At 45.1% G+C, this 27,931-nt stretch overlaps 1 long non-coding RNA gene and 1 pseudogene across 2 annotated transcripts; one reads left to right on the top strand and one right to left on the bottom strand.

Annotated features, from left to right (window-relative positions):
• Window positions 1–882: 882 nt before the first annotated feature.
• LOC109765096 (disease resistance protein RGA2-like) lies at window positions 883–8,501 on the bottom strand (annotated as a pseudogene).
• An 11,013-nt stretch (window positions 8,502–19,514) lies between these two features.
• On the top strand, window positions 19,515–27,060 carry LOC120973738 (uncharacterized). Of its 2 annotated transcripts, none has more exons than XR_012203327.1 (3): window positions 19,515–20,271; window positions 20,395–20,647; window positions 26,546–27,060. It is a non-coding gene; the product is annotated as an uncharacterized lncRNA (long non-coding RNA). The 2 variants fall into 2 exon arrangements; XR_005769101.3 differs by having other exon boundaries at window positions 20,134–20,271; window positions 20,395–20,481; window positions 26,732–26,856.
• The last annotated feature ends 871 nt before the right edge of the window (window positions 27,061–27,931 follow it).

Below are 27,931 nucleotides of genomic sequence, written 5' to 3'. Positions count from 1 at the left end.
AGCTAATACGCGGAGTAAATAAAAACGGAGAAAGTATTTGAATTTGAAGATTTGTTGTAATGAAGATGATTGTTGTATTGTGAATTACCTTTCGAACCATTTATATTTATATGTTTAATTTATGTTATGATTCTATTCGGTTCATATCGTTGAAAATCTAGAATTTAGAATGCTGTGAAAGAATTGCGGTACCGCGAGGCCTCTGGCGCGGAACAGATCCCGTAAACTCGTCCCGCAATCAGAGGCCTCACGGTACCACAAAAAAAATTACAGGCCGCTCGTAAACATATTTTGCAGGACACGACTTTACCGTATCTGCTAGAGATGCTCTGAAGGGAAAAGTAGGCTTGCGGCCCTAGGAAGTGGTGGAGATTCTCGATTGAGAGCATAAAACCTTGTCAGTTTAAATTACAAAAATGATCTTAGGTAACTTAATTACTACAGGAGGCTTTCAAGAAGAAAAAACCATGAGTGTGTTGTCTCACATCATGTAATTGCTAACGGTTTTGTTGAACTGTCTCGGGTGACGGTCTATCATGTGAGTTTTATAGTATCAACGACGCATTATTAGATACAATGAAGGGTAAGATAATGTGAGTACTAGTTAGGTTGATGCCCTTGTACTATTTCGCCAAAAAAAAAATGATGTCCTTGCCTTGATCTTATCATGTTCTGCAAACAACAATCTTTTCGAAGATTCGGTAGTTAGACTAAGCTCTGTCGATGATCGAGTGTGCATGGAGATAATAAACCAAAAAACATATATAGAAGTTTTGTCTCTACAAGGCACAGTTATTGGAGCAGATCACCTACACTTGCAAGCCATACCCTCCAGTGCCCAATCAGATGCAATCAGAGAATGGAATCTCGGCACAGAGGGTCGCATAGCAAAGTACAAATTCAACTCTTACTGAGTGGTGTCGTCATTCTACTGTATTTCTACTTTCCATCTTTAATCCGGGTGTGGTCTCCCTCTGTTCCACAAATGGTAGCACTTCAGCTTTGGAAATATTTGTTGCCTCCTTATAGAATGCAAACAGGGTGGCTTCTTTTCCTATCATCTTAGCTAATGGTTTCTACGAGGCCTGGTATCTCAACAGGGGTGCCTCAAACTACATGAGCGGCGAGAAGACCCTCTTCGCCGAGCTCGGCGAGAACATCTCCAGCAACTTCAAATTCAGTAACGACCCGAACTTGGTCGATAACACGGGTTGAGTGTCTCCCACTGCGCTTCTGGGAAGCGAGAAGGCGGTAGAGGAGGTCATGAGATGAGCGGACGATGGAGGAAGCGAAACGAAACGGTGTGCTGGTGTTATGACTTGTTTAGTTCCCGGCAGGTTTATATATAGATAGAAGTCCTATATTCCGTACGAGTTGCTTCTGCTGCTGCCCCCCTCGGCTGACTTCGGCCTCCGGTCTCGTAGGAGGTCGTCACCGACTGGTTTGCTGTACCTTCTTCAGTTTTTCATGGGCATGGCCCAACTGCCAATACACACCTGACACCATCAAAGTTATTCATCAGTAAATTCAGGCCTACCTAGAATAGATATGCATGTTGCAGGCTCCAGACTAGCAAAGGTGAATAGCTATCAAACAAGCTCCTAATTCATTCTGCTTATAGGATGATGAAGATGCTAACAGGAGCCCTGGAGTGATTTCATATTCATAACATAAAATTTATACAGTTGGCTACAGTGGCATAGTTTTTTTTTCATTTTTACGAGCAAACTTCTTTTCTGGACTTCACTTTCTTTGGATACTATGATATTACTTGGCCAAAATCTGAAACAAATGCCCACCATATAAAAGCAGGCAAATATACATGAATGTCAGATAAGGTGCAACAGATGAATCAGACAAGGTGCCTAGCGATGAAGGCCTGACGACAATCAAACAATAAACAGAATGTACCTGCAATGGTTGAGCCATGGAATCGTCAAGTTAATGTGTACTCATCACTCAACAGGTAGTCCTGGTTGACCGCAGATTCCAATGCCGTGATGTAATATTGCTGAACAGCAAACCTAGAGCAAAATAACAACACTTCAGCAACAAACCTATTGCTAAGTATCATCCTTTTTTCACAGCGAAATTGCATCATGAGACAGATGGTGGTAATTAATAAACTTTATGTTTCTCCTACAATTTTAAATCATGCCTCATGCTGAAAGTCAACTACAAATAGGAAGTACGAGCCAATTTAATGCTTAACAGAAGAAATTATACAATAATAAATTGTCTGAGAGTGCACAATGATGTTTCTAGTTAACAACATTTTTTGTATCAAACCATGCAGAAGAGCCTAGCTAACAGCATCGACATGTGCTGATCAGAAGGGTGATTAACAGTATTGGACAAGATGGGATGCGTAATTAGGTAGCAGAAAAACATACTCAAATGTGTACATCTATTAATCAAAAAGTAACCAAGAAGGATTAATATGCCAAGTTTTGCATGTCTACAGCACTGATCCACTAACAAAGCTAATCAGGATAAACATAGAAGTACAAAGAAGCATACCATGGTAAGGCTTGCTATAGCGTAAGCTCATGGCGATGAGCAACTGGTCACAATGCCCCTGATAAACAAAAAGACTAGCCTATTGCAACCATGGTTTCTGCATCCATCCCACATGCGACTAAAGTAGCTTGTGGAAAGCCAAAGGGGTGAATGGCACTTGCACAAAATGTGCTGGTGACAGTGAGTGCAGAAATGTGTACAACATCTCGGGTGGCTGCAGCCTGGATAGAGATGAATTACATTTAGCAAGAAGAGGGTGAGCATGTAGACTAACTCTGTAGGAAAAATGTTCCGAATGTGTACCTCAGAAGTAGATACTGTTGAATTAATTCACATCCACATAATCAATTGTGACTCTTAGCTTTTCAGTTGCTGCAATTCTGCACTCCATACCTAGCTCCTCACTGCAATAGGCTACCTCAAGGTTACTGAGCGAAGGTGCAAAGCCCATGTCTGGCAACCTTGTGATGCTCCTACAATGTACGATAGATAATGTTCCGAGGGAGGTCAGGCTATATAGGCTTGCAGGAAGTGATAAGAGATTCGGGCATCTCAGGAATTGAAGTTCTTGGAGTGAGGTTAGAAGCTGTAATGCTCTCTCTTGTTCGTCTGTTAGGTTCACCAAGCTTGCACCATACGCAGAGCCAAACTGTAGACGTCTTAGGGAAGTCAGCTGTTTGCAGAACGGCCTGGACAGGATAGATGCGTCACTAGCCACAAGAGTTTTCAATCCAGACCATACTTCACAGACACCTTGCTGGTCGGACAAAAGTTGAAAACAGGAAGATAGGCCGGGGGAGTTAAATACTTTCAAGGATGTCAGGTTTCTACAGAACTGGAGGCCCTCGATCGACGCAAGCAAGTCGCAGTCTCCAATTTCCAACACTTTCAGTGCCGTGCAGCATGCCAACTGTAGAGACGTCAGTTCCGGACTTCTCTGTACTGCTAATTTGGTCATGGCAGGAAGGCAGGACAGAAGACGGGATTGGACCCAGTCCGTGACAGCCGTGATCTCAAGTTTATCAAGTGACCGAGGAAATAGCTGAATTTGATTCCCACCCTGCTCTTGTTCCTGCAGTTTGAGATCCCATGCACAAGACAGCTCGGAATTCATCTCCATCTTCAAGCTTCGAAGGGAGCTGAGAAACTGCAAGCCCTCCAGTACAGTCAGCTGGACACACCCCATGATATCCAGCTCCTCTAAGGCCGTACAGGAATGCAGCTGTACAGACTTCAAACATGGGCCATAAGATAGACGTAACTTTTTGAGGTACAAAAGGCCTTCAGGAGTGAATGACTGCAAGTTTTCTGGGAGAGGACCGATACTAAGGTCTTCAAGTGATGGTGGGAGTAATCCAACCTCCATGGTACCATCATCTTTTGTTTCACCCACCAAAATTGAGAGTAGCTTGGGGCAACCATGAAGGAAAAGCTGCGTAAGAGAGGTGAATCTTGTAGAGTGTCTATTACCCCCAAAGAACTTCAGATCCAGGCTTTGCTGAATCCATAGCACCTTGAGAGAACATAGGAGATTATATGGCAGTTTCAATTCATGTTCATCTTGGGCCGAGGTCATCACTGCTGAAGCCAAACTGCTGGTCCCTTCCGTTTCTCTAGGTTGAATGACTGATAGAAACTTTATCTGCGGACAGCCAGTTAACAGCAACTCCTCAAGGGACTGCGAATGTGAAAGCAGTTGAGATAGCCACCTCCCAGTTACGCCACATGTGCTAATGTTGACAGATTTGAGAGATGGGGGGACAAGGCTGCTTGTAGATGTGCTGTTTTCCTGGACAACCTCTGGCATAATGTTTGACATAGTAAGATTAGGGCAGTCGCGTATACATAAAGTTTCTAAAGCGATGAGCTGGCTGAAAGATTCACTTGAAAGAGAGATCAGATTTGGACAGCTTCTTATTCGAAACAATCTTATGCCCCCAAGGTTACTGAATGCCAGGATACTGTCATCTAGCACACTCAACTCAGTAGATTCGATAGTTAACCATCTATGGTCTATACTCATTTTTGCAAGTCCCGGAACTCCCCTGATGGACATCTCGGGAATCGAAGCAGAAGGCGGAAAAGGATGTGACACTACCAAACAAGGGCAATCATGGATGGTAAGTCTACGCAGATTGGATGACCATCCCATTTGATCTCCTTGGGTCGTTAGACTGCTGCAAAATTCCAGGTTTGGCATTTTAGTCAACACCAACTTCTCCAGAGAAGGAACTGAAACTCCGACAACATGTAGTTCCATCAACTCCAACTTACTGAGCGCCCTCATTTCACTTAGTGGGAGGATTGGCCAGTTGCTGCAACATCATTTATCAAAGTAAGTGTCCAACAATTTGCAAATGTATTGAAAAGGAAAATTTAGAGAGAAGAAAATTACTTTAATATATGGGGACACTGCCCAATGGAGAGTTTCCTGAGAGATGGAAACCATGATTTCTGCTCAGCGTCGAAAGAAGAGTAACTCTGGAAAAGAGTGAGCTCATTCAGCTCATGGCAGTTCTTGATCATCAAAACCCTTAAATGGTAAGTCAATTCTATTCCATAAGAACCGGTACATTTTTTCAATTTTGGCATGCCGATCAAGATCAACTCTTCCAAGGAAGGAACTGAGATTTCCATTAAATTCAACATCCTGATCAATGTCAGCTTCCTAAGGGAATGCATTTCACGAATTGATAGAATTTGCCATTCCCTGCACCCCTCTAGATGAAGTACCTGCAAGGAGGTAACTGAGGAAACAATGGAGAACCAGGTTGGGGATGTAGCACCACCATATCCAGTTATTTCTAGAGTTTTGAGGTTCTGATGTGGTTGAAGACCTTCAAGCACATCCTTGGCAGCCTCAGGTTGGAAGCTCATGCTGCTATCCTCCCATGACAAGGACAATGTTTCTAGATACTCTTTGTCTATCAGCTTGGCCCCCCTCGCCTCTTTTTTAGTCTTCACATTTTCAAGTTGAGAAATTCCAAGTAATACAAGCTCATTCATGGACTGAAGTTGTCCTATCCCAAAACTACCAACATTTTGAACCTTGAATTTTAATTCCTGAAGAGAGGTCATTTTGCTGACACGAACTATTGCGTGGTGCACTTTCTCATGAGCAATAAGATGGCGCAGATTAACAAGATTATTCATATCAGTAGGTACATCAAGATTGCCTGAAATGCCCACATCGAGTACTTGAAGGTGATAACACCTTGTCAAAGCCTGACGAAACACACGGCTGTTGGCTCCATACGCCGATATATAGCGAAGATGGCATGGATTTAAGAAACTGTCTATAGAGCTTATGTCAGCACCAGTCACACTTAGGAACCGTAAACGTTTTGCCTCCTTGAAGAAAGTGCCCAAGGACCCTACAAAATCTATGCTGCTTCGCCCAAACACCATCAAGGTCCTCAATTTGTGCCAAGACCTAACCTTCTGTAGTATTTTGTCAAACTTCTCTCTAGGATTACTGCCATGTTCATCCTTATCGAAATCAGCAATTATGATTGACAAATGCCTAACACTTGCATGAATTGCCTCAGGTTTCAATCCATCTATAGTTGCACACTCACTTGATGAAACTTTCCTTGCCAATACGTGCATTAGGTCATGCATAACATAGTGTGAGCCAACCTTTTGGAAGAAGCACAGATCTACTAATCTATCCAAATATTGCTGCCCTGTTTCTTCCAATCTCATGGTAAGGTCTTCGCACTTCACAAAATTTTGCGATATCCAAGCATGGACCAATTTTTTCCCATTAAATGGGTGGTCCTCTGGAAACAAAGAGCAGTATGAGAAACAACGCTGAAGGTGGACTGGTAGATAATCATAACTGAGCTTCAATATGGGTAAAATATCATCATCATATTCTTGAAGAGATTTCCATTTGTCCTGAACTGTCTTCCAATGCTCATGGCTAGGTCTATGCTCAGAAGTGCACCAACACTTTGTGCAGCTAGTGGGCAGCCTTTTAGTGCTTTAGTGATCTGTTTCCCAATAGATTGCAAACTAGGATGGTGCTCGCAGTTCTCATTGCGAAATGCACATGCCTTGAAAAACATCCAAAAATCATTTTCATCCAGACCACTCAATGTGAATGCATCCATAGTTCCAATCATTTTTGCCACTGATTTTGTTCTGGTTGTTGCTAGTACCATGCAACCGTTTACTTGATTACTTTTCAGTGGAGCCAGGAGTTTGGTCCATCCACTCCTGTCCTTGTCTTCCCACATATCATCCAATACAAGCAGAAATCTTTTGTTTCTAATATTTTCCAGAAGGATCTCCTGCAATTTATTCAAGCTGCTTTTTTTTTCATATGGTCTATCTTCACATACATGATCTAGGATCTGAAGTGTTAGCCCCACTACATCGAAGTTAGTGGATACACAGACCCATATTGGCAAATCAAAATGATCTTTAATTCTTTTATCACGGTATACATATCCAGCCAGTGTCGTCTTCCCAATGCCACCACTGCCAACCACTGGCAAAACATTCAGATCACTAGATCCCCCTTTTATCAGCAACTCTATTATCTTGTCTCTTTCTGCATCCCTCCCGTACACCTGACGTTCAGTTGAAAGAGAAGTTGTCATGCGAGCATTCCTGGCAATATTCTGACTCTTACTAGATGTTGCAATGGGGCGCAAGATCTCAAGCTGAAGAGCCCCCTGCACAGAATTGCGATTACTGCATAGAAGATTCACTATTGCATTGATCCTCTTAGAAATGTTATCTTTAATCTCAAAAGGCAGCATGTTACAATGAGCTGCCTCCTCCTCTTCAAGTTTCCTTTTTCTGCCGGGTGAGATCCAATCAGTTATTTGGTTTGTCGCGCTGCATACTAATTTAACAACAGAAGATAGAGTGGATGAGGACACATAGCTTCCCTCAGGATTAGTACCAGTAGGAGCACCAAAACCTTTCCCTGCATAAGAAAACTCTCGGTTATTTGGGGACAAGCAAACGAAAGTCACTTGAGCAAAAGCAAATATTATCATGTAGGTACTAATAGTTAATTAAAGTTCCATAAGGTAGAGAATGATCTACCTTCCGTATAGAAAATTTAACGAAAGCTGAATCATTCAAAAAATCACAATTAAGCAAGAGATAATCTGAGGGGCGGTGCCTACGACATTCAGCTGCTCTTGGTTACATATTACACTAATATAAAAGAAGCCGAAAGCAACTAAAATGGAACAGTAGAGAGAAATGAAGCACCTTCTTCGATCTGTTGCTGGAGCCTGTAGTAGTCAAGCTCATCCATCACGTCCTCTGAGTCATGAAGCAGCTCTTTGAGATGGCCCAGCGACTTGGCCAGAGACATGTTTTCAATCTTCCTTCCCTCCGCAGTAGAAAGAACTGTCTCCACTTCCCTCATCTCAAGTTCGAGCTTCTCCACATCTTCAGCAAGCCCGATTTCCTGAGTCCAGGCTACCATCTGTTCAGTGAACAGACTGTCAAGGATGCTTTGAACCAGCCATCCTATTGCTGCATCAACAAACGTGCCAAGCAACCCTGACATCTCTCCCAGCACACCTATGGCAGCACAGCACGGCAGAATCAAAAGCAGGCCTTGCACAGTGGGGAAACTGAACAAATGGATTCAAAGGAAAGGAGACAAAAGGCAGGAAGCAATTCCGCAAATGAGAAGAGTCGAACAGTGCACCAAAAAGCAGCTAGCTTTACCAGGTAACACTAGGATCCCTTCAACTGAAACACAGGCCCCTAATGGCAAGCTCGACGCGGGGTCTGCACAACCATGGAACTATGGAGTCCCTAGAGTCAAGTCTTGGCTCCACAGTCGCACTATTATTGTATGACTGTGAAATAGACTTCTCTTTACTGATAAACATGACATAGCTGTCAGCCATGTGGAAAAGATGAGCTTATGATTTTACATGACAACTACAAAGTATTTTCGTGGAAGCTGAGCCTAGAGAAGAGAATAAAGGATAAGCAGTGGTCCTGTAGCAGCCTGGAATCAGTGGACGCATATGCATACTGAACAAATGGTACTCCCTCCGTCCGAAAATACTTGTCATCAAAATGTATATTAGTCGACCTTTTGCTGACATGGGTAATCTGGCCAAGGAAGCAACATGTATATGGTACAAAAAAACCCATCTTTTCTTACACTCGTGCTGCGGACCAGCGAGGGTGAGCCGCCAGGGCCAGGGGAGAGCCATGGACACGATGAGCCCACGACATCGATCCTCCACCGCTCGACGGGACGCTGCGATGGAGATCGCCGACGCTGATGGCTGCGCTAGCTAGGGCCACCACCCGCGCGTGGACCCCGCGTAAACCCGGCGCAGATTCTCCGGTGGGGCATTTCCTCGAACACGACGAGGGCGCGACCGCGCTCGACAGGCGCGAGCGTAGCCGGGACGCGGGCAGGCGCGCACGCCCATGAGTGGCGCGATGTGGTCGGGTGGTGGATTCTGGTGCGGTTAGGAGCGGCGCGGAAATGCGCGCTAGAGGTGTCTGCTCGAGGTCGAGGGGGCAATGGAAAGAGAGTGGCGCCGAGGCCATGATGAACTGCTCTCGGCTCGGGTAGCGGCCGGTCACAGAACAGCGCGCCTCTACAGTCAAAATGTGAATTTGGTCTATGCGGAAATGCTATTCCTATTTAGAAAATCTCGTCAAAAAACTCTGGATTTTTTTACATGTGCACATTTTCATAGGGAAAAACAGCGCACCTCTACAGTCTGTAGATGTTAATTTGGTCTTTATGAAAACAAGGCGGAAATATTCAGAAAATCTCGTCCAAAAAATCTGATTTTTTGTACGTGCATGTGAGCCTTCGCGGCTAATCCCATTGAAAATTCGGCAATCCTACACACACTAATTTTCTTAAGGCCGTTAAATTCTCCATCGGTTAAAGTTCAGCTAGGATTTATCGCTCGTAAAGTAGTTTCGTTGATGGAATCACGATTGCAGAATGTAGGCACGCCACGTTTCCTTAATATTTTAGATAGAAGAAATGTTTTCTTCTATCTAAAATCTTCATCACTTCAACTATTATTAAACAATCAAACAATAACTTTTTTACGTGCACCCAACAATTAGTTTCACAAAACGCATGAACCAATCATCACCACACAATTAGTCCCACGTGTCTCAATCTAACAGTCATCATTTATCAGATAGATCTAGGACGACGATAACTGCCACACGTGTGGGCGTTAAGAGGTCTGCCCACATGTTTTGTGTGGTATCTAAGAGGACCAGCCCACACGCCTACGTGTGGGCAAAACAACTAGCGCCCACACGCCTCTTTTCTCCTCTTGCGGTCCCTCTCACATGCATACGTGTGGGCAAAATGCATAACGCCCACACGACCTCTCTCAGCCACCTACCTCACGGTCCCGCACGTCTAGCATGACATGTTGGAAATATGCCCTAGAGGCAATAATAAATAGGTTATTATTATATTTCCTTGTTCATGATAATCGTTTATTATCCATGCTAGAATTGTATTGATAGGAAACTCAGATACATGTGTGGATACATAGACAACACCATGTCCCCAGTAAGCCTCTAGTTGACTAGCTCGTTGATCAATAGATGGTTACGGTTTCCTGACCATGGACATTGGATGTCGTTGATAACGGGATCACATCATTAGGAGAATGATGTGATGGACGAGACCCAATCCTAAGCCTAGCACAAGATCGTGTAGTTCGTTTGCTCAGAGCTTTTCTAATGTCAAGTATCATTTCCTTAGACCATGAGATTGTGCAACTCCCGGATACCGTAGGAATGCTTTGGGTGTACCAAACGTCACAACGTAACTGGGTGACTATAAAGGTGCACTACAGGTATCTCCGAAAGTGTCTGTTGGGTTGGCACGAATCGAGACTGGGATTTGTCACTCCGTGTAAACGGAGAGGTATCTCTGGGCCCACTCGGTAGGACATCATCATAATGTGCACAATGTGACCAAGGAGTTGATCACGGGATGATGTGAGTTACGGAACGAGTAAAGAGACTTGCCGGTAACGAGATTGAACTAGGTATAGGGATACCGACGATCGAATCTCGGGCAAGTAACATACCGTTAGACAAAGGGAATTGCATACGGGATTGATTGAATCCCCGACATCGTGGTTCATCCGATGAGATCATCGTGGAACATGTGGGAGCCAACATGGGTATCCAGATCCCGCTGTTGGTTATTGACCGGAGAACGTCTCGGTCATGTCTGCATGGTTCCCGAACCCGTAGGGTCTACACGCTTAAGGTTCGATGACGCTAGGGTTATAGGGAAAGTATGTACGTGGTTACCGAATGTTGTTCGGAGTCCCGGATGAGATCCCGGACGTCACGAGGAGTTCCAGAATGGTCCGGAGGTAAAGATTTATATATGGGAAGTCCTGTTTTGGTCACCGGAAAAGTTTCGGGTGAAATCGGTAATGTACCGGGACCACCGAGAGGGTCCCGGGGGTCCACCAAGTGGGGCCACCAGCCCCAGAAGGCTGCGTGGGCCAAGTGTGGGAGGGGACCAGCCCCAGGTGGGCTGGTGCGCCCCCCCCCCCACCAAGGCCCAAGGCGCATGGGAGAGTGGGAGGGGGCAAACCCTAGGTCCAGATGGGCCTTAGGGCCCATCTAGTGGGGCGCCCTCCCTCTCCTCCCCTTGGCCGCCCCCCTTGATGGGATCTAGGGCTGGCCGCCTCCTCTTGGGGGTGGAAACCCTAAGGGGGGCGCAGCCCCCTCCCCCCCTATATATAGTTGAGGTTTGGGCTGCCCAAGACACACGAGAACGTCTCTCTTTCGGTGCAGCCCTACCCCTCTCCCTCCTCCTCCTCTCCCGCGGTGCTTGGCGAAGCCCTGCGGGATTGCCACGCTCCTCCACCACCACCACGCCGTCGTGCTGCTGCTGGATGGAGTCTTCCCCAACCTCTCCCTCTCTCCTTGCTGGATCAAGGCATGGGAGACGTCGCCGGGCTGCACGTGTGTTGAACGCGGAGGCACCGTTCTTCGGTGCTTAGATCGGAATCAACCGCGATCTGAATCGCTACGAGTACGACTCCCTCATCCGCGTTCTTGCAACGCTTCCGCATCGCGATCTACAAGGGTATGTAGATTCACTCCCCTTCCCCTCGTTGCTAGATTACTCCATAGATTGATCTTGGTGATGCGTAGAAAATTTTGAATTTCTGCTACGTTCCCCAACAGTGGCATCATGAGCTAGGTCTATGCGTAGTTTCTATGCATGAGTAGAACACAAAGTAGTTGTGGGCGTCGATGTTGTCAATTCTTCTTGCCGCTACTAGTCTTATCTTGTTTCGGCGGCATTGTGGGATGAAGCGGCCCGGACCGACCTTACACGTACGCTTACGTGAGACAGGTTCCATCGACTGACATGCACTAGTTGCATAAGGTGGCTAGCGGGTGTCTGTCTCTCCCACTTTAGTCGGAACGGATTCGATGAAAAGGGTCCTTATGAAGGGTAAATAGAAATTGGCATATCACGTTGTGGTTTTACGTAGGTAAGAAATGTTCTTGCTAGAAACCTATACAAGCCACGTAAAAAACTTGCAAACAACAATTAGAGGACGTCTAACTTGTTTTTGCAGCATGTGCTATGTGATGTGATATGGCCAGAAGATGTGATGAATGATATATGTGATGTATGAGATTGATCATATTCTTGTAATAGGAATCACGACTTGCATGTCGATGAGTATGACAACCGGCAGGAGCCATAGGAGTTGTCTTTATTTTTTGTATGACCTGCGTGTCATTGAATAACGCCATGTAAGTTACTTTACTTTATTGCTAAGCGCGTTAGCCATAGAAGTAGAAGTAACCGTTGGCATGACAACTTCAAGAAGACACAATGATGGAGATCATGATGATGGAGATCATGGTGTCATGCCGGTGACAAAGATGATCATGGTGCCCCGAAGATGGAGATCAAAGGAGCAAAATGATATTGGCCATATCATGTCACTATTTGATTGCATGTGATGTTTATCATGTTATGCATCTTATTTGCTTAGAACGACGGTAGTAAGTAAGATGATCCCTTATAAAATTTCGAGAGACGTGTTCCCCCTAACTGTGCACCGTTGCGAAGGTTCGTTGTTTCGAAGCACCACGTGATGATCGGGTGTGATAGATTCTAACGTTCGAATACAACGGGTGTTGACGAGCCTAGCATGTACAGACATGGCCTCGGAACACATGCGAAACACTTAGGTTGACTTGACGAGCCTAGCATGTACAGACATGGCCTCGGAACACAAGAGACCGAAAGGTCGAACATGAGTCGTATAGTAGATACGATCAACATGGAGATGTTCACCGATGATGACTAGTCCGTCTCACGTGATGATCGGACACGGCCTAGTTTGACTCGGATCATGTATCACTTAGATGACTAGAGGGATGTCTATCTGAGTGGGAGTTCATTAATCAAATGAACTTAATTATCATGAACATAGTCAAAAGATCTTTGCAAATTATGTCATACGCTTTAGTTCTACTGGTTGAGATATGTTCCTAGAGAAAATTTAGTTGAAAGTTGGTAGTAGCAATTATGCGGACTGGGTCCGTAAACTGAGGATTGTCCTCATTGCTGCACAGAAGGCTTATGTCCTTAATGCACCGCTCGGTGTGCTGAACCTCAGCGTCGTCTGTAGATGTTGCGGAACATCTAACATACACGTTTTGATAACTACGTGATAGTTCAGTGTGTAATGCTAACGGTTTAGAATTGTGGCACCAAAGACGTTTTGAAACGTCGCAGAACATATGAGATGTTCCGAAGACTGAAATTGGGATTTCAGACTAGTGCCCACGTCAAGAGGTATGAGACCCCTGACAAGTTTCTTAAGCCTGCAAACTAAGGGAGAAAAGCTCAATCGTTGAGCATGTGCTCAGATTGTCTGAGTACTGCAATCGCTTGAATCAAGTGGGAGTTAATCTCCCAGATGAGATAGTGATGGTTCTCCATAGTCACTGCCACCAAGCTAGTAGAGCTTCGTGATGAACTATAACATATCAGGGATAGTTATGATGATCCTTGAGCTATTCGCGATGTTTGACACCGCGAAAGTAGAAATCAAGAAAGAGCATCAATTGTTGATGGTTAGTAAAACCACTGGTTTAAGAAGGGCAAGGGCAAAAGGGATACTTCATGAAACAGCAAGTCATTTTCTGCTCTAGTGAAGAATCCCAAGGTTGAACCCAAACCCGAGACTAAGTGCTTCTTAATGAGAGGAACGGTCACTGAAGCAGTACTACCCTAGATACTTGGTAGATGAGAAGGCAGGCAAGGTCGACAGAAGTATATTGGATATACATTATATAAATGTGTACTTTACTAGTTCTCCTAGCAGCACCAGGGTATTAGATACCGGTTTGGTTGCTAAGTGTTAGTAACTCGAAATAAAAGCTGCGGAATAAACGGAGACTAGCTAAAGGTGAGATGACGATATGTGTTGGAAGTGTTTCCAAGGTTGATGTGATCAAGCATCGCATGCTCCCTCTACCATCGAGATTTGGTGTTTGCGTTGAGCATGATTGGATTATGTTTATCGCAATACGGTTATTCATTTAAGGAGAATAATGGTTACTCTGTTTATTTGAATAATACCTTCAATGGTCTTGCACCTAAAATGAATCTCGATCGTAGTGATACACATGTTCGTGCCAAAAGATATAAAATAGTAATGATAGTATCACATATTTGTGGCACTGCAATTTGAGTCATATTGGTATAGAACGCATGAAGAAGCTCCATGTAGATGGATCTTTGGACTCAGTCGTTTTTGAAAAGATTGAGACATGCGAACCATGTCTATTGGTATATATGCATGAAGAAACTCCATGCAGATGGATCGTTTGGACTCACTTGATTTCGAATCACTTGAGACATGCAAATCACACCACATGGGCAAGATGACTAAAAGTCCTCATTTTCAGTAAGATGGAACAAGAGAGCAACTTATTGGAAGTAATACATTTTGATGTATGCAGTCCAATGAGTGCTCAGGCATGCAGTGGATATCGTTATGTTCTTACTTCACAGATGATTTGAGTAGATGTTGAGTGTATTTACTTGATAAAACACAAGTCTGAATTATTGAAAGGTTCAAGTAATTTCAGAGTGAAGTTGAAGATCGTCGTGACAAGAGGATAAAATGTCTGTGATATGATCATAGAGATGAGTATCTGAGTTACGAGTTTGGCACACAATTAAGACATTGTGCAAAGTGTTTCACAATTAATACCGCCTGGAACACCATAGTATGATGGTGTGTCCGAACATCATAACTGCACCCTATTGGATATGGTGCATACCATGATGTTTCTTATCGAATTACCACTATCGTTTATGGGTTAGGCATTAGATACAACCGCATTCACTTTAAAAGGGGCACCACGCAATCCCGTTGAGACGACACCGTTTAGAGAAACCTAAGTTGTCGCTTCTTAAAAAGTTTGGGGCTGCGATGCTTATGTGAAAAAGTTTCAGGCTGATAAGCTCGAACCCAAAGCGGATAAATGCATCTTCATAGAATACCCAAAAACAGTTGGGTATACCTCCTATTTCAGATCTGGAAGCAAAAGTAATTGCTTCTAGAAACGAGTCCTTTCTCGAGGAAAAGTTTCTCTCGAAAGAATTGAGTGGGAGGATGGTGGAGACTTGATAAGGTTATTGAACCGTCGCTTCAACTAGTGTGTAGCAAGGCACAGGAAGTTGTTCCTGTGGCACCTACACCAATTGAAGTGGAAGCTTATGATAGTGATCATGAAACTTCGGATCAAGTCACTACCAAACCTCGTAGGACGATGAGGATGCGCACTACTTCAGAGTAATGCGTGATCCTGTCTTGGAAGTCATGTTGCTAGACAACAATGAACCTACGAGCTATGGAGAAGCGATGGTGGGCCCATATTCCGACGAATGGCTCGAGGCCATGAAATCCGAGATAGAATCCATGTATCAGAACAAAGCATGGACTTTGGTGAACTTGCCCGATGATCGGCAAGCCATTGAGATAAATGGATCTTTAAGAAGAAGACGGATATGGACGGTAATGTTACCGTCTATGAAGCTCGACTTGTGGCAAAGAGTATTTCACAAGTTAAAGGAGTTGACTACGATGAGTTTTTCTCACCCGTAGCGATGCTTAGGTCCGTCGGAATCATGTTAGCATTAGCTGCATTTATGAAATCTGGCAGATGGATGTCAAAACAAGTTTCCTTACCAGTTTTCGTAAGGAAAGGTTGTATGTGATACAATCAGAAAGGTTTTGTCGATCCTAAGGATGCTAAAAGGTATGCTAGCTCCAGCGATCCTTCCATGGATTAGAGCAAGCATCTCGGAGTCAGAATATACACTTTGATGGAGTGATCAAAGTTTTTGGGTTTATACAAAGTTTGTTAGAAACTTGTATTTACAATAAAGTGAGTGGGAGCGCTACAACATTTCTGATAAGTATATGTGAATGACATATTGTTGATCCGAAATGATGTAAAATTTCTGGAAAGCATAAAGGGTTGTTTGAAAGGAGTTTTTCAAAGGAAGACCTGGATAAAAGCTACTTACACATTGGGCATCAAGATCTATAGAGATAGATCAAGACGCCCGATGATACTTTCAAAAGACAGCACACCTTGACATGATTTTGAAAGAGTTCAAAATAGATCAGCAAAGAAGGAGTTCTTGGCTGTGTTACAAGGTGTGAGTATTGAGTGAGACTCAAGACCTGACCACAGCGGAAGATAGAGAAAGGACGAAGGTCGTCCCCTATGCTTTAGACATAGGCTCTATAGTATGCTATGCTGTGTACCGCACATGTAGTGTGCCTTGCCATGAGTTGGTCAAGAGGGTACAATGGTGATCCGGGAAAGGATCTCATGACAGCGGTCGAACTTATCCTTAGTACCTAGTGGATTAAGGAATTTTCTCGATTATGGAGGTGGAAAGGAGTTCGTCGTAAAGGGTTACGTCGATGCGAACTTTGACACCAATCCGGATGACTCTGAGTAGTAAACCGGATTCATATAGTAGAGCAATTACTTGAAATGGCTCCAAGTAGCGCGTGGTAGCATCCACAAAGATGACATAGATATTCGTAAAGCGCACACGAATCTGAAAGGTTCAGACCCGTTGACTAATAACCTCTCTCACAAGCATAACATGATCAAACCAGAACTCATTGAGTGTTAATCACATAGAGATGTGAACTAGATTGTTGACTCTAGTAAACTCTTGGGTGTTGGTCACATGGTGATGTGACCTGTCAGTGTTAATCACATGGTGATGTGAACTAGATTATTGACTCTAGTGCAAGTGGGAGACTGTTGGAAATATGCCCTAGAGGCAATAATAAATAGGTTATTATTATATTTCCTTGTTCATGATAATCGTTTATTATCCATGCTAGAATTGTATTGATAGGAAACTCAGATACATGTGTGGATACATAGACAACACCATGTCCCTAGTAAGCCTCTAGTTGACTAGCTCGTTGATCAATAGATGGTTACGGTTTCCTGACCATGGACATTGGATGTCGTTGATAACGGGATCACATCATTAGGAGAATGATGTGATGGACGAGACCCAATCCTAAGCCTAGCACAAGATCGTGTAGTTCGTTTGCTCAGAGCTTTTCTAATGTCAAGTATCATTTCCTTAGACCATGAGATTGTGCAACTCCCGGATACCGTAGGAATGCTTTGGGTGTACCAAACGTCACAACGTAACTGGGTGACTATAAAGGTGCACTACAGGTATCTCCGAAAGTGTCTGTTGGGTTGGCACGAATCGAGACTGGGATTTGTCACTCCGTGTAAACGGAGAGGTATCTCTGGGCCCACTCGGTAGGACATCATCATAATGTGCACAATGTGACCAAGGAGTTGATCACGGGATGATGTGAGTTACGGAACGAGTAAAGAGACTTGCCGGTAACGAGATTGAACTAGGTATAGGGATACCGACGATCGAATCTCGGGCAAGTAACATACCGTTAGACAAAGGGAATTGCATACGGGATTGATTGAATCCCCGACATCGTGGTTCATCCGATGAGATCATCGTGGAACATGTGGGAGCCAACATGGGTATCCAGATCCCGCTGTTGGTTATTGACCGGAGAACGTCTCGGTCATGTCTGCATGGTTCCCGAACCCGTAGGGTCTACACGCTTAAGGTTCGATGACGCTAGGGTTATAGGGAAAGTATGTACGTGGTTACCGAATGTTGTTCGGAGTCCCGGATGAGATCCCGGACGTCACGAGGAGTTCCAGAATGGTCCGGAGGTAAAGATTTATATATGGGAAGTCCTGTTTTGGTCACCGGAAAAGTTTCGGGTGAAATCGGTAATGTACCGGGACCACCGAGAGGGTCCCGGGGGTCCACCAAGTGGGGCCACCAGCCCCAGAAGGCTGCGTGGGCCAAGTGTGGGAGGGGACCAGCCCCAGGTGGGCTGGTGCGCCCCCCCCCCCCCACCAAGGCCCAAGGCGCATGGGAGAGTGGGAGGGGGCAAACCCTAGGTCCAGATGGGCCTTAGGGCCCATCTAGTGGGGCGCCCTCCCTCTCCTCCCCTTGGCCGCCCCCCTTGATGGGATCTAGGGCTGGCCGCCTCCTCTTGGGGGTGGAAACCCTAAGGGGGGCGCAGCCCCCTCCCCCCCTATATATAGTTGAGGTTTGGGCTGCCCAAGACACACGAGAACGTCTCTCTTTCGGTGCAGCCCTACCCCTCTCCCTCCTCCTCCTCTCCCGCGGTGCTTGGCGAAGCCCTGCGGGATTGCCACGCTCCTCCACCACCACCACGCCGTCGTGCTGCTGCTGGATGGAGTCTTCCCCAACCTCTCCCTCTCTCCTTGCTGGATCAAGGCATGGGAGACGTCGCCGGGCTGCACGTGTGTTGAACGCGGAGGCACCGTTCTTCGGTGCTTAGATCGGAATCAACCGCGATCTGAATCGCTACGAGTACGACTCCCTCATCCGCGTTCTTGCAACGCTTCCGCATCGCGATCTACAAGGGTATGTAGATTCACTCCCCTTCCCCTCATTGCTAGATTACTCCATAGATTGATCTTGGTGATGCGTAGAAAATTTTGAATTTCTGCTACGTTCCCCAACATGACAGTCACCACGCGTCCCCGCAGTTGCCATGGTCCGGACCCTCTTCAATGTCCGTTTACCTGCAGTTGCCATGTCGCTGAACTACAGTTGCCATGTCGGACAACTACAGTTGCCATGGTTGCTCAACTGCAGTTGCCATCTCAGGTCAAGTGCCAGATGCCATTTTGGACAACTGCAGCTGTTGCCATGTATAGTCTGGTTTACTATAGTTGCCATGATTTGAAAACTTTAGAGGTTGCCACCTACTAACACTAAGTAGTTGCCATGTAGCGCTACATAGAGACATGGCAAAACAACATGTTCGCGTAAAAAGAGAGTTGCCATCTGCTTACAAGCATACTGGGGGCAGTTGACGTGTAGCCTGCAAAACATATGGCAACTGACATGTTCGGGTAAAAAAAGAGTTGCCATCTGCTTGCAAGCACACTAGGGCAGTTGCCATGTACACTGCAAAACGCATGGCAACTGGCAGCTTCGGTGTGGGCGAGGAGACGGGCGTGTTGGCAAAATGGCAAATTCCCACACACCAGCCCTTGTGCGTGAGTGAAACTGGTGTGTGGGCGAACTGCTAAACACCCACACACCGGCCCTCCGTGTGGTGAAACAGACGTGTGGGCGACCGAGTGAATGCCCACACACCAGCCCAGTCCTACGTGACACCACAAACATGCCAAGATTCATGCACCCACAAACGGACGCGGATCCACGCGTGTGGGCGAGATGCAAACGCTCACGCATGTGGGCGTTAGTGTTTCTGTAGATCTATTGTGTGGATTTAGCAAATTCCAATGACTGACCGTATTCCACCTCCACCATCCATCCACGAGAAGAGAAATACATAACTACTAGCCCCGCGTCCGTCCCCTACAATCACGCAGTTCTCATCTCAAACTGAGGAAACTAAAACGAAATCAGCTCCCCTCGCCTTTAACCTTGACGCCGCTCACCAACAGCACGACCTCGCACGATCGCCATCGCGAGCTGCGTGGCATCCGTCTGCGTGATCGCAAGAGCAGGGAGGCGACGCGACGGAACCCCCAGGACCCTGCCATCGCAGCGTGTCATCCGTCCGCGGGATCGCCAGGAGCCTGGCTCCCGATCCAGTCTCTCCCAAAAAATCGCCATTGCCACCCCACCGCCTGCCGCTGCTCCTCTGCTGGCTCGAGTGAACGGAGCCAATCGGTGGAAGGAAGAGATGGGCGGCGGCGGGGGAGGCGACGGTGCGGGCGTCACACAAGGAGTCCCGGGTCATCTCCGCCACCACGCGCGCCGATGCCGCCGTGCGCCGCGAGCAGATCCTCGCCGGCCGCGCATCCTTCGCCGACCTGGCCGTGCTTCGCGACCAGATCCTCGCCGGCCGCGCTTCCTTCGCCGACCTCGCCGTGCAGCAATCTGACTGCTCCTCCGCCCGCCTCGGTGGCGACCTACGCTGCTACTTCTTTCCACGAGTCCAGGAGTTGCTCACGTACGTCTGGATACGGATGAGCGTATGCTCAAAGATTGACCGTGGATGGTCATGCCGATAGGCGACGACCACTGCGAGTAATTGCTCCCTGATCCCCTCCATCTCAGAGTTGCCAACAGCCTCTGTGTCACCACTCACCAAATGCCACTGCATCATCCAGGTTTGGTCTATGTATATACTGAACCAGCCTGAGAGTTTGATTACTAATCTGTATCTGCTTTTGTTATGGGCAGTGCTACTCTTGAATTTACTGATTTTTGCATGGTGCATGGCTCTTTGGCAGGTGCCTTCATATTTTTTAGAGAAGAGTTCATGACAGTTTGCAACCGTATGATGTCTGATGATTGCCTGCATACACGGATGATGTGAAGTAATATTTCCCACTTTCACCTTTTTGTATGGCAATAGTTGGAGAGTATCCTTCTATACAAGTCACTTTTTTTGGCCTAAGTATAGTAACCACAAGCCGTGATCTCAGTGTTTTTCATATTACAATGTGATAGATTGCTTTGGATCGGATAGGTTAGATCATTCCGGTGAACCTACCTTCTGCCTGTCCAGACGAGCTCGATCCAGTGCCGGCCATGATGAAGTAGGGGCCGGTGACAATGTGGACAGAGAGTGGACGGCGGCGGTGGTGGAGCTTCCCGTGAGCACCGCGCTAACCCTAGATCGGTAGGGATTGTAGGTGGGGATTGTGGCAGCGATTAACCTCGTAAGTCGTGCCCCGGCCCCCACCTCTGTTTATATAGCGCGGGTCACAGGGGCCCACCAACCATGGTTTGGTTGGGCGCCCCCGATCAGGGCGCGAGTCAGGGGCCCATTCGACCCGTTGGGTTCGAACGGGAGAGAGATCAACCTAACATTCTCCCCCTTGATCTCAACTTTACTTTTAACTTTATACTTTCTAGTTTATCTGTTTCATCACATATTGGTACATAGAGCATGTTTCATCGTCACGGCTTAATTGCCGTTAGAATCATACAGCTACAACATACGTTATGTTCAGAAACAAATTCTGTTCCTTTTGGGCCTATCCAGGAATCATAAGGCTTTCCCTTAAACCCATGCCGGCTAAGTGTTCCTTGAACACATTGGGTGGTAAGCCTTTCGTTAGCGGATCCGCAAGCATATCCTTTGTCCTTATATGCTCGAGACTTATAGTTTTATCCTGGATTTTATCTTTCACAACATAATACCTTATCTCTATTGTTTTGGCAGCATTACTCGACTTGTTGTTGTGAGCATAGAATACTGCGGGCTGGTTATCACAGTACATCTTTAGTGGTTTGTGAATGCAATCTACCACTTTCAAGTCGGGTACAAATTTCTTTAGCCATATCGCCTGCCCCGTGGCTTCGAAGCATGCTATGAATTCTGCATACATCGTGGATGATGCAACTATCGACTGTTTGGAGCTTTTCCACGAAATAGCTCCCCCAGCGAGGGTGAATATGTATCCTGACGTGGATTTTCTATCATCTCTGTCCCCCGCAAAATCTGCGTCTGAATACCCTTTTATCTCTAGGGAATCACTTCTCCTGTATATTAGCATGTAGTCCTTCGTGCCTTGCGCATAACGCAATGCTTTCTTTACCATCTTCCAGTGCTCTAGGCCTGGATTCTCTTGATATCTACCGAGTACCCCAGTGATAAGAGCTAAGTCAGGGCGAGTGCACACTTGTGCATACTGTAAGCTGCCAACTGCCGAAGCATATGGTACTGCTTTCATTTGATCGATCTCATACTGGTTCTTGGGACATTGGAATTTCCCAAAACTATCGCCCTTGACTATTGGAGCAGGTGTGGCTTTACTCGCATGCATATTATACTTTTTAAGAACCTTTTCTAAATATGCTTTCTGAAATAGTCCTAAGACTCCATTGTTCCTATCTCGGTGAATTTCTATGCCCAAAACATACGATGCTTCACCAAGATCTGTTATGTCAAAATTTGAGGATAAGTATTTCTTTGTTTCTTGTAGTAGACTAACATCACTACTAGCAAGAAGGATATCATCCACATACAAGATTAGGAAAATATATTTCCCATTTTTAAACTTTGCATAAATGCAATTATCCTCAATATTTTCTTTAAATCCAAAACTTTTAATCGTTTGATTAAACTTTAGATACCACTGCCGAGAGGCTTGTCTTAATCCATAAATGGATTTCTTCAGGCGACATCCCATATTTTCATTGCCTTCCATGATAAAACCCTTGGGTTGTTTCATGTAGACCTTTTCTTTTAAATCACCATTCATAAATGTCGTCTTAACATCCATTTGATGTAACTCTAAATCAAAATGAGCAACTAATGCCATTATGATTCTGAAGGAATCCTTACATGAGACTGGAGAAAATGTCTCATTGTAATCTATCCCTTCTCTTTGTGTAAATCCTTTTGCCACGAGTCGTGCTTTATACTTTTCTATATTCCCTTTAGAGTCATACTTAATTTTGTAGACCCATTTACAGCCTACTGTTTTGGCTCCTTTGGGAATTTCCTCTAAGTCCCAAACATCTTTGGAACTCATCGATTTCATCTCGTCTTCCATTGCCTTCATCCACTTCGATGAATGAGGGCTTCTCATGGCTTCTTCATATGAGGTGGGATCTTTTTCCATATGAACCATTTCTGTGTTATAAACTTTAAAGTCAGTAGAAATAGCTGACTTTCTTGATCTTGTAGACCTTCTAAGGGCCTCAGTTTCTGGCACATTTTGTGCCTCAACTTCTGGCACTTCTTCTAAAATTTGCTGTTGCACCTCCCTTTCATGCTCAACATCGGGTTCAGCCGGCTCCTGACGGACAGGTTCCGGGTCTTCCCCCATAGCTGTCATGGGTGGAGTTGCAACTGGTAGTGAGAAAAATGGCTCCTGAATCATCGGATTAGGTGCATGCACCCTCTTCTCCTCAAGATCAATTTTTCGAGCTACCAAGCTCCCCCTCATCATTTCGTCCTCTAAGAAGACTGCATGTCTCGTTTCTACAAACTTTGTATATCTGTCTGGGCAGTAGAAACGAAAACCCTTTGATCTGTCTGGATAGCCAATGAAGTGGCAACTCATTGTTTTGGGATCTAACTTTGCAATGTTTGGATTAAACATTTTGGCCTCAGCAGGGCACCCCCACACCCTGAAGTGTTGTAGGAAGGGCACCCTTCCTGTCCATAGCTCGTACGGTGTTTTGGGCACCGACTTGCTTGGTACTCTATTGAGAATGTGAATGGCGGTTTTAAGCGCCTCCATCTATAATCCCAATGGCAAGTTGGAATAACTCATCATGTTGCGCACCATATCCATAAGTGTACAGTTGCGCCTTTCAGTTACTCCATTCGTTTCTCCCAGAGTGGGATACATGAAAAGCACATGAGTTATCATATCTTTCTCTTGCCAGAATTTCTCCCGCCATACGGGATTTTTTACATAATATTATGTCAGCTTTACCCCGTTACGCAGGTATTTTCCCAAACATTTCCCGCCATGCGGGTTTTATCATAATCATCTTTTCCCTCCATGCGGGTAATTCCCTGTAAGGGAACATAAATGCCAGAATTGGCTCTTTTGCCTGCATATTCAATCATCAAATTTAGGAATAAATCCGAATGCTCTTTGACACACATGCTTGATCCGACGTTGGTCAAATTAAACACGCATGTTGCTTGTTTCATCTCAAATCATGTTGACTGAAAAATCTTCTTCATAGAGAGTACATGAAAGACATTCATCAACCAAGACTCTCAATGATCTATTTCTTTTCTTTTGATGCCATTCTTTAGAGAGAACATACTCCCTCACGTTATGACCTTTCTTGGTCATCTTTCGGGTCACAAGTACCCAGCCATTCGCTTTCACGAATGAAAGCATGGAAAACTTTTAGTCTGAGAAAACTTAGACAATAATCAACAATAATGGGCATAAAAATAACCCTACGTTGGTCTGGTTAAAAAAATGCACATTAAACTTTTGAAACTTTCTTCTATATTCTAAACCACCGTTGTGGCAGAATTAGAATAAACATCATCCTTCTACATTAATTCCATATCACCGTTGGGCGGAAATGGAAATAATGCATATAACTCATAAACAATGTGATGATAGTATTTCTATTAAACAACTTTGCTAAGAATCAACTTTATTGCAGCGGGAACAAGAAATATACATTTCTCTAGTTCAAGATCATTTCTTGATCTTTATCCGTTCTCTAAAAATTGATCACTTTGATACAAAATTTATCAAATATTTAAACTTTGAACTTTGAACATAAGACTCATTGAATTATAGCACTGTTATCATCAACGTTGGTCAGAAAATAACAATACCATGTTTTAATTTTAAAACAAATATCTTCTTTTTTTTGTCATAGCGGAAACTATCTGCATCTTATTTCACCCACAGGGGAAAAAACATTGCTAAGAACATTTCTTCCAATTAAATTTTCCCGTTGGTTCCAATTTAATTGGAGGATAAAACTTTTACTTTGCAACGGAAACTTTACAATATTCTATTCAAAAACAATTCTGTACTCTTTTACTCTCTAAGCAATTTTAACCGATTGGTTCAAAAAAGCATTAGAGAAGCAACAATTTAATTTTTTACTTTAGTTCTTTTCACTTTTAAAAGAGCACTTTTATTTTCAATAATAAAACATGATCATGTTATTAACAACGTTGGTCATAAAAAATAACATAATCATATTCATCACTTTAGCACGCTCTTAAAAATTTAATTTTGTCTAAAATTTTATTTTCTTTGTAAAAGAGCACTATTAATTATTTACGCAGCGGAAAAACATGAATAAAAATTCATGAACTTTTAATTCTTTACAGAAACTTTTCTTTGACAAAATAGAAAATTCATGAACTTTATTATTTTCTTTATAAAATTCATGAACATTTCCTTTTCTGAAAATTTTCATTCTCAGAAACTTTTTCTGTTTACTTTGCTATTTACTAAACAAAAATTTTCGTTGAAAAATGAATAAAAGGAACGCTGACGGGCCTCTTTGCTAGCACAGCCCGTCCCACGGCCTGCAAACGCACGCGCCGCTCGCAGCCTTAACAGCGCGGCCCGCGGCCCACCAGCCTGCTGGGCGAGCACCGCTCGGCCGCCCGAGCGCCTCGGTATAGGACACGGCTCAGCCGCACAGCCGGCCTCGGTCCAGCGCAGCCCGGCCGCCGAGGCCTCCACTTTCGGCCCAGAAGGCCCGGGGCGGGGTTAGGTTTTCAATCAGGGCCGTTCAGCTCGATCGGACGACGCAGCGTCCTTCTCGCTCGAACAAAACCGACCCACCGCAGCGATCGGAACGAAACCCAGTCTGTTCGCCCCCCTTTCTCCTCGCGCGCCGCTCAGCCTCTCTCGACCCGTCGCTGTCCCGGTCGCCTGGCGAAAGCGCCGCGCCGGTCCGGTCGAGCCGCCGGCGATGGCGTCCACCACCGCGCGAGCCTGGCCGCATCTCTTCCCCCCCCCCCCCCCGCCTCTCTTTTGACAGAGAGAGAGAGAGGGGGGGGACGCTCGCGGCCACCTCTGCTCCCCTTCTCTCGCTCCCGACTGCGCCGTTGCGTTTGACGCCGGTCGCCGGTAGCCGGAGACGGGGTTGAGCTCCGCCGTTCCCTGGCCAGCTCTTCTCCCTCCCCCCTTTCCTCCCTTCTACTCCTCTGCTCTACTACTGCATGCAGCAACAGAGAGAGAGAGAGAGAGAGAGAGAGATGCTGCGGGTTTTGATGCAGCGCCGTGGCCATCCCCTTCGCCGGCTGCGCGTCCGCCTTGCGGTGAGCGCGCCGCCGTCGAGCGGTTTGGCTGCGGTGCCTACCCCCTCTTTTTTGTCTTTTTCTTTTCGTTGCCGGCATGCCGTTGAGCTGGCTCCGGTAGTTCTTCGTCCGACGCCTCGGCTTGCCGATGCGCGTCCGGATCGAGAGGAACAGGCGCGGCCTTGCGGCGGCGCTTCTTTGTCCGTTGAGGAATTTTTCTTTGCCCTGTTTAGGGTTCTTGGGGAAGGGATCCTTTTTCTTTCTTTGTTTATACTTTGCACCGAAAATCATAGCCTAGCATGGCCTGATACCATTGATAGATTGCTTTGGATCGGATAGGTTAGATCATTCCGGTGAACCTACCTTATGTCTGTCCAGACGAGCTCGATCCAGTGCCGGCCATGGTGAAGTAGGGGCCGGTGACGATGTGGACAGAGAGTGGACGGCGGCGGTGGTGGAGCTTCCCGTGAGCACCGCGCTAACCCTAGATCGGTAGGGATTGTGGGTGGGGATTGTGGCAGCGATTAACCTCGTAAGTCGTGCCTCGGCCCCCACCTCTGTTTATATAGCGCGGGTCACAGGGGCCCACCAACCATGGTTTGGTTGGGCGCCCCCGATCAGGGCGCGAGTCAGGGGCCCATTCGACCCGTTGGGTTCGAACGGGAGAGAGATCAACCTAACAGTTGCATTATATAATACATTCTCTGAAATAACAACACATAAACTATTTAATGTAGTGGCTCTGTGCTTCACCAAAGAGCAGGCAAAGTATTTGGATACTACAAAATATTACAGGATGGACAACGCAAATCCATCCCAAATTGCTAATATACATAAATAATTAACTTTTTATGTTTTTTATTTTCTAGGAGACTGTTGGCAGGTTCTGAGAGCTGAGAAGAGGGATGCAGGGAACATCTACGTGTACAGCATCATGGGCGTATTTGAAGTTGACCACCAAGGAGAACAAATATGTCCTACATCGAGATGGAGCGCATAGTGCTGGATCAGTTGGATCAGACAGTTAGAATCATGGTCTTCATGTTCCAGTACACCTGCTTCTTCTGTTAGCGTTTCTATTTACTCTAATTAATCAAGGTCAATCGTTGTTTCTGTTAGCGTTTCTGTTTACTCTAATTAATCATATACAGTTAGAACCATTATTTTTTTTTACTTCCAGTTATAACACTTCAGCCCATGCTTGTCGAATTTGTGATGCTTGTAATGCTCTTGCTGGAAAATAACAGACACACACTTGATTTGCATAACTAATGGTGAAAGTTTAAAAATGATAGTAATATCAGTGTTCGACTTTGTTCATCTGAATTTTTTGTCAACAAAAACGTGATGCATGCTGATGTATCTTTTTTTTTACGTGTCTCTTCTCTATAGAAACATAAGGCCAGCCTCCATATGAAGTTTTCTGCTCACAGTGCACATAATTCCAGTTTATATGAGAAACATTTGCATGTATATTTTAGCCTAAAGTTTATAGTTCACTTTTCTCTTTGGGGTGAGTTGAGCTTAAACCTTGTGTTGGTAAGAGAGAAGGAGCATATTGAAGTTAGTTTATGGCACTCCTGGAGTGCCTCTCCCCAAGTATCAGTCTCAGACTGATTGCTCTCTTGTTGTGGTCTGACCAAACTTGAAATATATGGAAAGTTATGTTGTGCTACCTATAAGTTATAGCTCGATTTTTTCATAGAAAATATTTTGCTGAAGAGACAACAATGTGTAGTTTCAGGTCTTGTCTTCCTTCTGTTTCACAGTTGTTTAAACTTAGTGGCGTCGTTGCTATTGTCGGCCTTCATTATGTTGATGTACTATTCTCTTCTTAATATATTTATACACACGGTTCTCTTGTATGTTCTCGGAAAAGAAGGAAACGAGTTTTTGCTACATTCAAGCATTGCATTTCAAGTTTCGTTTCAGCCATTATTTGTTAGCAGAAATCCAGTGATCTATATGCAAACAAACTCTCTATTATTAGTAATCTCGTGGGACATCTTGATATTTCTTAGCTATTTGTATGTTTCACTTGGCAGCAAGTATCATTATACTGCTTGAAA

This window comes from Aegilops tauschii, chromosome 2, assembly GCF_002575655.3.
Source record: "Aegilops tauschii subsp. strangulata cultivar AL8/78 chromosome 2, Aet v6.0, whole genome shotgun sequence".
Classification (NCBI taxonomy): domain Eukaryota; kingdom Viridiplantae; phylum Streptophyta; class Magnoliopsida; order Poales; family Poaceae; genus Aegilops; species Aegilops tauschii.
This window is presented reverse-complemented; position numbering and strand designations above follow the sequence as displayed.